Raw genomic sequence first — 14,703 nt, 5'->3', positions numbered from 1 at the left:
TAGAGGTCATTAAAAATAAATAATACAGCAACCAGAAACTGTCAAATGGACCACACACCTTCACGTGAAATACTGAATATACAAGACTCAATTATCCCAGGGTAAGCTGGAATACTAGTAGTGTAGCAATACGAGCGAACAAAATTACTTATGAACCGGGTTTTTTATTATGCAGGAAATGTGCAATGTGAATTAATTTTCAACAATATAAATATAATGTCAACATTGCCCCGCAATTCGTTGCTACAGAAAAAATAGTAAACACTCTGTGTACTCTGAAAACGCACTTCACGCTCAATCAATCGCATTATGACTGATCATGGCAAAGCGTTGCCATCACTATGACTTATCCACAACACACGACACAGATTTTGTATTACACGTGATTACCAAGATTGAATTGTTTTAAAGTAATGTAACAACTCTGCCAGAAGGTAAATACACCAAAATAGACCACCACGACAATACCGCGTCTATATTACGGCACGACATCAAGACACACATGACATAATTGTCTGCTTCATCATAATCGATATATTATAAACAATGTTTTACAAAATAAGAAAAGATATAGTAATTTGCTCAATATTTAGTAGTATATATTGGTGTATGTGACTGATATACCCCCATCCACTCACATACATTGTAATAATTCACAACACTATGGCAAAGTTCATTTTATTTCAAGTTCGCTGCATTTCAAGTCGGTGGAAAATACTCACATGTGACAATATGTAACTCAACTTTTCGATTTCGAACTTCACATCTCAATTTATCGTCTTCAAAACAAGACAGTAGACGATGATAGTGTACATAATAGTAAGGAACTACATGACAGCAGTGTACACGATAATAGCATACATAGTAATAGTAGTATACATGATAGTAACATACACGACAGTGACATACATAATAGTAACATACATGATAGTAACATACACGACAGTAACATACATGATAGTAGCATGCATGATGGTAGCATACATGACAGTAGCATACATGATAGTAACATACACGACAGTAACATACATGATAGTGGCATACATGACAGCAACATACATGACAGTAGCATACATGATAGTAGCGTACATGATATTAACATACATTATAGTAACACACATGATAGTAATATACATGACAGTAACATACATGATAGTAGCATGCACGACAGAAGCATACATGATAGTAGCGAACATGATAATATATAAATATACATGATAGTAACATACATGATAGTAATATACATGATACTAACACACATAATAGTGACATACATGACAGTAGCATACATGACTGTAACATACATGATAGTAGCGAACATGATAATAACATACATGATAGTAACATACATGATAGTAACATACATGACAGTGGCATACATGATAGTAACATACATGATAGTAGCATACATGATAGTAACATACAATACAGTAGCATGCATGATAGTAACATACTAGATAGTAGCATGCATGATAGCAGAATACGTGATACTAGAATACATAATAGTAGCATACTCGATAGTAACATACAAGATAGTAGCATACATGATAGTAGTGTACATGATAGTAACATACGTTGTATTAATTACACGATAGTAGCATACATGATAGTAGTATACATGATAGTAGTATACATGACAGCAACATACATCATAGTCGTTTACATGATAGTAGTATACATGATAGTAATATACATGATAGTAGCGTACATGATAGTAGCATACATGACAGCAACATACATGATAGTAACATACATGATAGTAGTATACATGATAGTAGTATACATGATAGTAACATACATGATAGTAATATAAATTATAGTAACATACATGACAGTAGCATACATGACAGCAACATACATGACAGCAACATACATGATAGTAACATACATGATAGTAGTATACATGATAGTAGTATACATGATAGTAAAATACATGATAGTAATATAAATTATAGTAACATACATAACAGTAGCATACATGACAGTAGCATACATGACAGCAACATACATGACAGCAACATACATGATAGTAACATACATGATAGTAGTATACATGATAGTAACATACATGATAGTAGTATACATGATAGTAATATACATAATAGTAACATATATGATAGTAATATACATGATAGTAACATACATGACAGTATCATACATGACAGCAACATACATGATAGTAACATACATGATAGTAGTATACATGATAGTAACATACATGATAGTAGCATACATGATAGTAACATACAAGATAGTAGCATGCATGATAGTAACGTACAAGATAGTAGCATGCATGATAGTAGAATACGTGGTACTAGAATACATAATAGTAGCATACTCGATAGTAACATACAAGACAGTAGCATACATGATAGTAGTGTACATGATAGTAACATACGTTGTATTAATTACACGATAGTAGCATACATGATAGTAGTATACATGATAGTAGTATACATGATAGTAGCGTACATGATAGTAGCATACATGACAGCAACATACATGATAGTAACACACATGATAGTAGCATACATGATGGTAGCATACATGATAGTAACATACATGACAGTGGCATACATGATAGTAACATACAAGATAGTAGCATACATGATAGTAGTGTGCATGATAGTAACATACGTTGTATTAACATACACGATAGTAGTATACATGACAGCAACATACATCATAGTCGTTTACATGATAGTAGTATACATGATAGTAATATACATGATAGTAGCGTACATGATAGTAGCATACATGACAGCAACATACATGATAGTAACATACATGATAGTAGTATACATGATAGTAGTATACATGATAGTAACATACATGATAGTAATATAAATTATAGTAACATACATGACAGTAGCATACATGACAGCAACATACATGATAGTAACATACATGATAGTAGTATACATGATAGTAATATACATAATAGTAACATAGATAGTAATATACATGATAGTAACATACATGACAGTAGCATACATGACAGCAACATACATGATAGTAACATACATGACAGTAGTATCATGATAGTAATATACATGATAGTAACATACATGATAGTAACATACATGATGATAGTAACATACATGATAGTAACATACATGATAGTAGTATACATAATACCTACCCCCAAGGTTATATATATATATATATATATATATATATATATATATATATATATATATATATATATATATATATATATATATCTTTGATTTGAAACAACTCAACAGCAATAATAGATGTTTAGTGATGCGGAAACTCGGTCATGGTATCCATTCCTTAGAAATTCAACTGAAATTCAGAGTAGCAGCCCAAGCATGCATCTTTTATTCAAAGCAAATCTTAAAACTGAAAATATAAACCTATTAAAAATGTATTAATACATTTTAATTCCAATATTGGAACTGATATATCGTTCCTTTATATCTCCAACATGCATATTAAATTCATCAAAGCTATCATGTGTGCGCATTTAATAGTCAGAATGTCATGGTCATACTAATAGATGTGACGGATGCATGTTAATATCAACGGTTCGATATCACCAATTCTCTTGCTCAGTTTCAAATATGATAATGTAGTAGGTGGAAATCCATAAAATCGACCGATATAGCTCCACCTTGAACCTGTGAGTTTGTCTGATCAAATTCTAAGAAAAAAACAATTATCCCATATTAAATTGCAGCGAGGTCATCTTGGGTCAACTTTGGGCTTGTTGTATTAGATTAGCGCACTGTGTATTTAGATTAGCTGCTACGATTATAAAATCACCGGATGTCATCTTAATCACAACAACTATTAACTAGGAGTTTAAAACTATTACGTATACTCAGTTGGCATATAACACCCACTCATAAAACCACATTGTCGGGATAATATTGTAAGATTTATCGTAAAATTAAAAATTTGATTTACTTGTACGTACAGGTAATTCAAAGCGCAAGCGCACTGACGTTTTGTTTCCTTTTTTCAAACGGATAAATATGTATGGTAGCAAAAATAACGTTTATTTTATGTGTTATTAAGATGCAATATTAAAGAAAATTATGTGCATGTTCAAAAATTGTATAACTGTCATATGTACTGTATTATAATAATTATACTTCTCTGGAAATGATAAAAGGGCTATGACATTTTATTTTCAAAAAGGCCAAATAAAAAAAGAGTGTTATGTGACAGAATAAAAAAATACCAGTACACTGAAATAAACTAGGGCGCGTGCTGTTGTATACGTGACATACGTAATCGGGTGAACTGTATACAAATTTAATATTTTTCCAGCATACAACAAATATTTATTTACATTGAGCTTGGTTTAGTTGTCAAGAAATTGCTTATCATCTTCGCATGCAATTAGCTTCATCATTGTGTACATATTCATGTTCACTTGTTTTTACGTGGGAGTGATTAATTCAAAGGGAATATCGAAGAAATTCGCAAAGAGCAATGTTTTTATAGAAATGAATACAATACTTTCTTTTAGATTCTCCCCAGGGAAATTACGTGTGGTAAAAGATATGTATATTGTCACTGGGCCACTAATGATTATACTACCATTCAATTAGGTGACGTCATAACTGTTACTCAAACTTGAGAGAAACTACAAGATGACCCTTCGTAACTTCGTATCCTTCTGTATATGTACATTGGTCTTAGTCTGCGGTCTATGGGCTGTTGTGTTATCATCTTTAATTACTTCGAAACGTTGCTCATCTGTATTTTGTATCATGTTCAAGATGTATCTCGAAAGTCACGGTTTTTTTTTTTGAACGCTTTCAAAGTCACGAAATCCAAACCGAGGGATATTGCCGCAATTGTATTTTCCGACAAGATTCTCGGGCAAAAACTCATTTTCAGGCCAGCATAAATGTACATATTATATACAAAGCGTTACATGCCTGCTATTATGTGTTTTTATTCCAAAGTTGTGTGCCTGATTGATGCCTCATACCGTTAATGCTTGTACATTTTGTGCTGCCCACGTATGGACGTTGTCAATTACACTGAATTGATTCATAACCATACACAAAGCAGAATAAAAGAAAGTATCCAAACAATGTCGCACTGGGAGTGATTCTGAAACCGTCCAGCGTTAAATGCCTTCAATTATTGAACATCGTGACTGTGGTTTCATGTTTTAAATCAAAACACGAATACATATCATAGTACATAGACTGATAAAGTACGGCTAATAAAAATCATTTATTGACTTCCTTTATCACTGCATCAACTCTAATAATGATATTGCCTGCATGTCCCTTATAATTCCACGCCTCACGATATAAGTTCGTGAATTATACAAGTGCACACAACAAGGCATAAAGGTCACACCACATGGAAGGAATAATTGTGTTTATTTAAACATTGGCAGTTTTGATCAGTGTACAATCCGAGTAGTATATTAGCAAAATAAACCATATACGAATGGTGATCCGTCATTCATTACTTGTTGTATTTGGCCTATTACATATTTTACTAAATACAAGTCAGACATCAGTTGACAACAAGCGCCAACACAGCCTGGAATTGAGTTTGCACACAAGAGAGTAACCAATTAACGGATAAAAGAGATTTTTTCTTCCAGCGCAGCAAGTATTTCCATCAGCTACTATTAAGTGTTGTTACTTTCACGTGGGACCTTGTAAGACTTCATGTACCGAAATGAGATAGTGATTCTGACTACTGTTATAGTCTCGTACAGTATTTGTATCAGTGAATAAAAAAGGACAAACAGAGAGAGGGGTAGCATAAGTAAAATTCTCATTTGACTATTACAATCAAGTTCAACATCTTGTTCCCATACAAACTGTCAACGACCAAGACAGGTTCTAGTTATTTTATCAAGTATAGAGCATCACAATAAACCCACTATGTGTGTGATATGCCTTGCAGGGCATCTAACGGTCCACTGTAAACCCACTACGTGTGTGATATGCCCTGCAGACATCTAACAGTCCACTGTAAACCCAATATGTGTGTGCTATGCATTGCAGGGCATCTAACGGTCCACTGTAAACCCACTACGTGTGTGATATGCCCTGCTGACATCTAACAGTCCACTGTAAACCCAATATGTGTGTGCTATGCATTGCAGGGCGTCTAACAGTCCACTATAAACCCACTATGTGTGTGCTATGCATTGCAGGGCATCTAACGGTTCACTGTAAACCTATTATGTGTGTGCTATGCATTGCAGGGCATCTAACGGTCCACTGTAAACCCACTACGTGTGTGATATGCCCTGCAGACATCTAACAGTCCACTGTAAACCCAATATGTGTGTGCTATGCATTGCAGGGCATCTAACGGTCCACTGTAAACCCACTACGTGTGTGATATGCCCTGCAGACATCTAACAGTCCACTGTAAACCCAATATGTGTGTGCTATGTATTGCAGGGCGTCTAACAGTCCACTGTAAACCCACTATGTGTGTGCTATGCATTGCAGGGCATCTAACAGTCCACTATAAACCCACTGTGTGTGTGCTATGCATTGCAGGGCATCTAATGGTCCACTGTATAAACCCATTATGTGTGTGCTATGCATTGCAGGGCATCTAACGGTCCACTGTAAACCCACTATGTGTGTGCTATGCATTGCAGGGCATATAACGGTGCACTGTAAACCTACTATGTGTGTGCTATGCATTGCAGGGCATCTAATGGTCCACTATAAACCCACTATGTGTGTGCTATGCATTGCAGGGCATCTAACGGTTCACTGTATAAACCCATTATGTGTGTGCTATGCATTGCAGGGCATCTAACGGTTCACTGTATAAACTCACTATGTGTGTGCTATGCATTGCAGGGCATCTAACGGTCCACTGTATAAACCCATTATGTGTGTGCTATGCATTGCAGGGCATCTAACGGTCCACTGTAAACCCACTATGTGTGTGCTATGCATTGCAGGGCATCTAACGGTCCACTGTAAACCCATTATGTGTGTGCTATGCATTGCAGGGCATCTAACGGTCCACTGTAAACCCACTATGTGTGTGCTATGCATTGCAGGGCATCTAACGGTCCACTGTAAACCCACTATGTGTGTGCTATGCATTGCAGGGCATCTAACGGTCCACTGTAAACCCACTATGTGGGTGCTATGCATTGCAGGGCATCTAATGGTCCACTGTAAACCCATTATGTGTGTGCTATGCATTGCAGGGCATCTAATGATCCACTATAAATCCACTATGTGTGTGCTATGCATTGCAGGGCATCTAACGGTTCACTGTAAACCCACTATGTGGGTGCTATGCATTGCAGGGCATCTAATGGTCCACTGTAAACCCATTATGTGTGTGCAATGCCTTGCAGAGCATCTAACGGTCCGCTGTAAACCCACTATATGTGTGCTATGCATTGCAGGACATTTAACGGTCCACTGTAAACCCACTATGTGTGTGCTATGCATTGCAGGGCATCTAATGGTCCACTATAAATCCACTATGTGTGTGCTATGCATTGCAGGGCATCTAACGGTTCACTGTAAACCCACTATGTGGGTGCTATGCATTGCAGGGCATCTAATGGTCCACTGTAAACCCATTATGTGTGTGCTATGCATTGCAGGGCATCTAACGGTCCACTGTAAACCCACTGTGTGTGTGCTATGCATTGCAGGGCATCTAACGGTCCACTGTATACCCACTATGTGTGTGCTATGCATTGCAGGGCATCTAACGGTCCACTGTTAACCCACTATGTGTGTGCTATGCATTGCAGAGCATCTAATGGTCCACTGTAAACCCACTATGTGTGTGCTATGCATTGCAGAGCATCTAATGGTCCACTGTAAACCCACTATGTGTGTTCTATGCATTGCAGGGCATCTAACAGTCCACTATAAACCCACTGTGTGTGTGCTATGCATTGCAGGGCATCTAACGGTCCACTGTATAAACCCATTATGTGTGTGCTATGCATTGCAGGGCATCTAACGGTCCACTGTAAACCCACTATGTGTGTGCTATGCATTGCAGGGCATCTAACGGTTCACTGTAAACCCACTATGTGTGTGGTATGCATTGCAGGGCATCTAACGGTCCACTGTAAACCCACTATGTGTGTGCTATGCATTGCAGGGCATCTAATGGTCCACTGTAAACCCACTACGTGTGTGATATGCCTTGCAGGGCATCTAACGGTCCATTATAAACCCATTATGTGTGTGCTATGCATTGCAGGGCATCTAACGGCCCACTGTAAACCCACTATGTGTGTGCTATGCATTGCAGGGCATCTAACAGTCCACTATAAACCCACTGTGTGTGTGCTATGCATTGCAGGGCATCTAACGGTCCACTGTATAAACCCATTATGTGTGTGCTATGCATTGCAGGGCATCTAACGGTCCACTGTAAACCCACTATATGTGTGCTATGCATTGCAGGGCATATAACGGTGCACTGTAAACCTACTATGTGTGTGCTATGCATTGCAGGGCATCTAATGGTCCACTATAAACCCACTATGTGTGTGCTATGCATTGCAGGGCATCTAACGGTTCACTGTAAACTCACTATGTGTGTGCTATGCATTGCAGGGCATCTAACGGTCCACTGTATAAACCCATTATGTGTGTGCTATGCATTGCAGGGCATCTAACGGTCCACTGTAAACCCACTATGTGTGTGCTATGTATTGCAGGGCATCTAACGGTCCACTGTAAACCCACTATGTGTGTGCTATGCATTGCAGGGCATCTAATGGTCCACTGTGAACCCACTATGTGGGTGCTATGCATTGCAGGGCATCTAACGGTCCACTGTAAACCCACTATGTGTGTGCTATGCATTGCAGGGCATCTAACGGTCCACTGTAAACCCACTATGTGTGTGCTATACATTGCAGGGCATCTAACGGTCCACTGTAAACCCATTATGTGTGTGCTATGCATTGCAGGGCATCTAACGGTTCACTGTATACCCACTATGTGTGTGCTATACATTGCAGGGCATCTAACGGTCCACTGTAAACCCACTATGTGTGTGCTATGCATTGCAGGGCATCTAATGGTCCACTGTGAACCCACTATGTGGGTGCTATGCATTGCAGGGCATCTAATGGTCCACTGTAAACCCACTATGTGTGTGCTATGCATTGCAGGGCATCTAACGGTCCTCTGTAAAGTCTGCAGTTTAACTTAGTATGTAGTGTACACCTCTTCAAATTATGTGTTCAATGCATCACGTGTTCTAAGAATGACCCCAGGCTAAGTCAATAAACTCTACTTCACTATTTCCGGCATATAAAATGCACGGCTTGTTTTAACAGTGAACCCCTCTTCAAAATGGGGTGATGGCAAAGGTCAGACATTTTAAATCATGGAGGTCACTTGAAGAGTCTGTACAGTACAAGTTGTTGCTGTGTTTTATCTGTACATTTGTGTTGTTCTTGATTGTGCCATCATTTTGTTTCTGCAACACAGCAGTTTATTTTAAAAAAAATCTACCAGTCACCTGCAATGCCTTACAGGCGATTTTAATCTCTGGGTTTCACCTTTTATTACATTGGCGAATTTTATAGTTTATGCCTGTATGCAAATAAATGGACTTCCACTTCTGCTAATATTATTTTGTTTCACCATTAACACATACACTGTACATGTTGAGCAGTGATTGCATAGATTTGCATGGCCCCTGCCTAAGGATGACACGCAAATTCATGAAGCGTTCCACATTATTTTGTAGATCTAGATGAACATCAAGTTGTACATTTTGTCAGCAGAATATTAAACAAGCAGCCTGTCGGCTGAGATAGCTCCGCTGTTAGCACTGCACATTTCAATTAAAGAACTGAAGACATCATTAGAAAATGAACAGTATGTATAGTATCATAGCAATCGGACTTGCTGTTTTCAACAAGAATTCGAAAATATTACTTTTTATCAAAAATGACAAAAATGAACATCAAAATTAGAGAATTGAAGATATCATCACGAAATGAACAAATCTGAGAGAGGTCCACATGTAGTACTTATATATGTAATATCAAAGCAATCGGACTTGCGGTTTTTAACAAGAAGTCGAAAATATCACTTTTTACGAAAAATAACAAAAATATTCATCAAAATTAGAGAATTGAAGATATCATCATGAAATGAACAAATCTGGGGGAGGTCCACATGTAGTAACTATATATGTAATATTGAAGCAATCGGACTTGCAGTTTTTAGCAAGAAGTTGAAAATGTCACTTTTTACCAAAAATGACAAAAATATTCACCAAAATTAGAGAATTGAAGATATTATCATGAAATGAACTAATCTAAGAGAGGTCTACCTAAAGTACATATACACTAAGTATCAAAGCATTCAGACTTGTAGTTTCCAATAAGAAGTCGAACAAGCAGCATATCGGCTGAGATAGCTCCGCTGTTAGCAATGCACATTTCAATTAAAGAACTGAAGACATCATTAGAAAATGAACAATATGAATAGTATCAAAGCAATCAGACTTACTACAGTTTTTAACAAGAAGTCAAAAATATATCTTTCTACCAAAAATGACAAAAATATTCACCAAAATTAGAGAATTGAAGATATCATCACGAAATGAACAAATCTGAGAAAGGTCTACATGTAGTATCTATATATGTAATATCAAAGCAATTGAACTTTTGGTTTTTAACAAGAAGTCGAAAATATCACTTTTTACCAAAAATTACAAAAATATTCACCAAAATTAGAGAATTGAAGATATCATCACAAAATGAACAAATCTGAGAGAGGTCCACATGTAGTACCTATATATGTAATATCAAAGCAATCGGACTTACAGTTTTCAACAAGAAGTCGAAAATATCACTTTTTACCAAAAATGACAAAAATATTCACCAAAATTAGAAAATTGAAGATATCATCACAAAATGAACAAATCTGAGAAAGGTCTACATGTAGTATCTATATATGTAATATCAAAGCAATTGAACTGTTGGTTTTTAACAATAAGTCGAAAATATCACTTTTTACCAAAAATTACAAAAATATTCACCAAAATTAGAGAATTGAAGATATCATCACAAAATGAACAAATCTGAGAGAGGTCCACATGTAGTACCTATATATGTAATATCAAAGCAATCGGACTTGCGTTTTTCAACAAGAAGTAGAAAATATCACTTTTTACCAAAAATGACAAAAATATTCACCAAAATTAGAGAATTGAAGATATCATCACGAAATGAACAAATCTGAGAGAGGTCCACATGTAGTACCTATATATGTAGTATCAAAGCAACTGGACTTGCAGTTTTTAACAAGAAGTCGAAAATATCACTTTTTACCAAAAATGACAAAAATGTTCACCAAAATTAGAGAATTAAAGATATCATTACAAAATGAACAAATCTGAGAGAGGTCCACATGTAGTACCTATATATGTAATATCAAAGCAATTGCACTAGCGGTTTTTAACAAGAAGTCGAAAATATCACTTTTTACCAAAAATGACAAAAATATTCACCAAAATTAGAGAATTGAAGATATCAACATAAAATGAACAAACCTAAGAGAGGTCTACCCAAGGTACATGTACACCAAGTATCAAAGCTTCAGGCTTGTACATGTAGTTTTCAAGAAGAAGTCGAAAAAGTAAAACATTGACACGGACGACGACGACTGACGACGACGGACAATCACTCATATGATAAGCTCCGCTCGACAAAGTCGACAGCGGAGCTAAAAAGTAAAAAGTTGACACGAACAATGCAGGACGCCGATGGACAATCACTCATATGATAAGCTCCGCTCGTCAAAGTCAACAGCGGAGCTAAAAGCTCTGGAAAAATTTGATGAAGATAAGTGGAGAAAAAACATAGCAAACAAATCAAGTCTGATCCACTACATGAAACTTAAAACTGGGATCAAGCATTGTGAAAAATATTTAAAATCAGTTGAAAATTATAAAGGTGCCCAGCTTAAATTCAAAGCAAGGTCATACACTCTAGGCCTTGTGTATGAGAAAAGAAAGTGGGCAAATGTCAATAGTGATTGTACATGTCCATGCTGCAAGAAAGGTGATGAAACTCTAGAACACTTTGTGAATGTGAAAGCTACAAAGTACATAGGAATAATATGATGGAAAATATTAGTCATATCCTATGTAAAAATGGTGAAGCAAATCTTTACGAAGATATTACAAAGGAAAAAGCTGTATTACGTTTTCTTTTAGTGATAGCACTCAGCATTACAATTATGAGATATCTGAAGAAATTAATAGAGTTGTGAAAAGATTTCTTATTGATGCCGTGGATTATAGAAAAGATTATGTAGATTAGATTTATTTCCTGTATTTACTTTAAGTTTAAAAGTTTAATTTTTCGTACTTCCTTTAAGTTTTAAATTGTCTGCTTCTTTTTTCTTTATATAGTATGTGCTTTTTCAAATAATTTTATTGCAGCTCCTAATTACTTATTAGTGCACCCCTGATGTGAAAGGGTAGCAACAAATAAATAAATAGATGACAATGTTTATGTTTGCACTGAAAATAATTTGCGGGAATATTGCAAAAGTGAAACATTATAATTGGTACATGTACATGTATTTTACAGTTTTGAATAACAAATTTGGAAACGGTTCTGTTCAATGTTTAATTAATGCTTAAATCGGAGGCATCATCACCTGCACACGCGGAATTGACGTATGCTAAAATTGCAAAGGCTCATGGGTAGATGCTTGTTTGCAAACGACACGTTATGACCATTTACCACATGTGCAGGTGATGACTTCACTACTTTAATATAAAAACATAGTTAAACCATTAAAGCTTATGCAGTTTAAAATAACCATCAGATTGGTTAGTGATATTGTTCATCTTCAATAAATGTCTTTCAACTAATGTGAAAATCAATCAAAATTTAAAAAACATCGATCCATTTGAATTAGTTCAAACTATATCCTAACTGTGCATTTTAGTGTCACACCAATATTTTATAAAACAATACCTGGAAATAAAAAGACATTTTGCATTAATGGTTAAAAATTTGTTGTACAAAAATGAAATCAGTTGCAGTATAAGGTGAAATTACCCCCACTCCAGAGATCTTGGCTCAAAGAGGGACCTCACAACTACAGCTTTCATAACAGAACCCATCCCAGGATGAGGTAACAATGAAATATGTACACATGCATGTACATCAACAACAGCAGCACCATTTACAAAAGGAAAAAAAGCTTAGGAAGAACTCATGTGCTTAGAGCATTGGAGACATAGGAAAAATTAATTCAAAATTTAAGGTTAGTCTTTCAACAAGAAGCTTAGCAACTAAAATTTGTCTGCTATTTGAGATACACAACTTAAAAACAATATGATGCACATTATTGAAGTTACAGAAAATAAATTTGATTTTTACACATGGTTTTCAGTCTGATTTATTCCAGAGCACCTCTCCAACAACTTCAATTTGAATCTGTTTTTTCGAGATATCAGAAATTGGCTAATAGCAATTAAATAATCAATATGCATGTTTTTTCTACATTAAATTAATCACGTCTGTGGATTATCACAAGAGCATCTTTGAGCCTAATTTCAATGAAATGTGATGATTATGCAAATTAGCTAATTAGTATGCTCAAATTTCAATCTTAATGTAGTCAGTTCTTATTGAAATGCAATAATAGGATTTTGAGATATAGGTGTAAAATTGGTTAATTATTGTGCAATTAAGCAATTAGTATGTACAGATTTCAACCGCAAACTAATTAGCTGTATTGTTCTAGGGTACATATGTACATGTACCAAGTTTCATTATAATTAATGATTAATTCTAAAAACAAGCTTGAATAATCAAGCAAATTAGATAATAAGTATGCATGGATAGTGATCCAAAACCTATCTGGTCTATGGATTAGTTCAAAGCATCTATGTTCCAAGTTTCCTCAAAATCCAATGAGTGGTTCTTTAGACATCAGTGGAACAGTCACAGAACAGCTAAAATTAGATAATTATCCTGCAAAATAGGTAATTAATATGCATGGATTTAAACCAAAATAAGAGCATCTATGCATCAAATTTTATCAAAAGCAACATATGTTCTTGAGATATCAGTGGAACAGATACACACATACACACACTAACAGCTAAGACTCAAAAAAAAGACAAATTTCCATTTCACATTTTATAATTTATTGTAAAAAAAGAATGTGAAGCAGATTCAGCTGCATAAATGTAAAACAAATTATTAGAAATTATAATTTATCAAGAATAAGATTGAATATGCAAACAAAATTTCCATTATGAAATGCACCCATTAAAAAGTAATCTTTGTGGCTTTAAAAAGAACAACTTGTTTTACCAAATTAGAATTGTTTTTCATACCAGCATAGAAATAAAGTGTAAACTGTACCTCATTACAATACGGGCTGTAAACTGTTGTACCTCATTAGTATGCAATCTGTAAACCGTTGTACCTCATTACTATGCAAGCTGTTCTTTTGTATATTATTACTATGCAAGCTGTAAACTGTTGCACCTCATTAGTATGCAAGCCCTAAACTGTTGTACCTAATTACTATGCAAGCTGTAAACTGTTGTACATCATTAGTATGCAAGCCCTAAACTGTTGTACCTAATTACTATGCAAGATGTAAACAGTTGCACCTCATTAGTATGCAAGCCCTAAACGGTTGTACCTAATTACTATGCAAGATGTAAACTGTTGCACCTCATTAGTATGCA

General features: G+C 35.5%; 1 pseudogene; it reads left to right on the top strand.

Moving 5' to 3' along the window:
- Positions 1-9,650: 9,650 nt before the first annotated feature.
- On the top strand, positions 9,651-9,711 carry LOC144357735 (U6 spliceosomal RNA; annotated as a pseudogene).
- The last annotated feature ends 4,992 nt before the right edge of the window (positions 9,712-14,703 follow it).

Source organism: Saccoglossus kowalevskii, chromosome 2 (assembly GCF_978046115.1).
Source record: "Saccoglossus kowalevskii chromosome 2, keSacKowa6.1, whole genome shotgun sequence".
NCBI lineage: Eukaryota > Metazoa > Hemichordata > Enteropneusta > Harrimaniidae > Saccoglossus > Saccoglossus kowalevskii.
The sequence above is the reverse complement of the archived record's forward strand: the minus strand, read 5'-3'. Positions and strand labels throughout refer to the sequence as shown.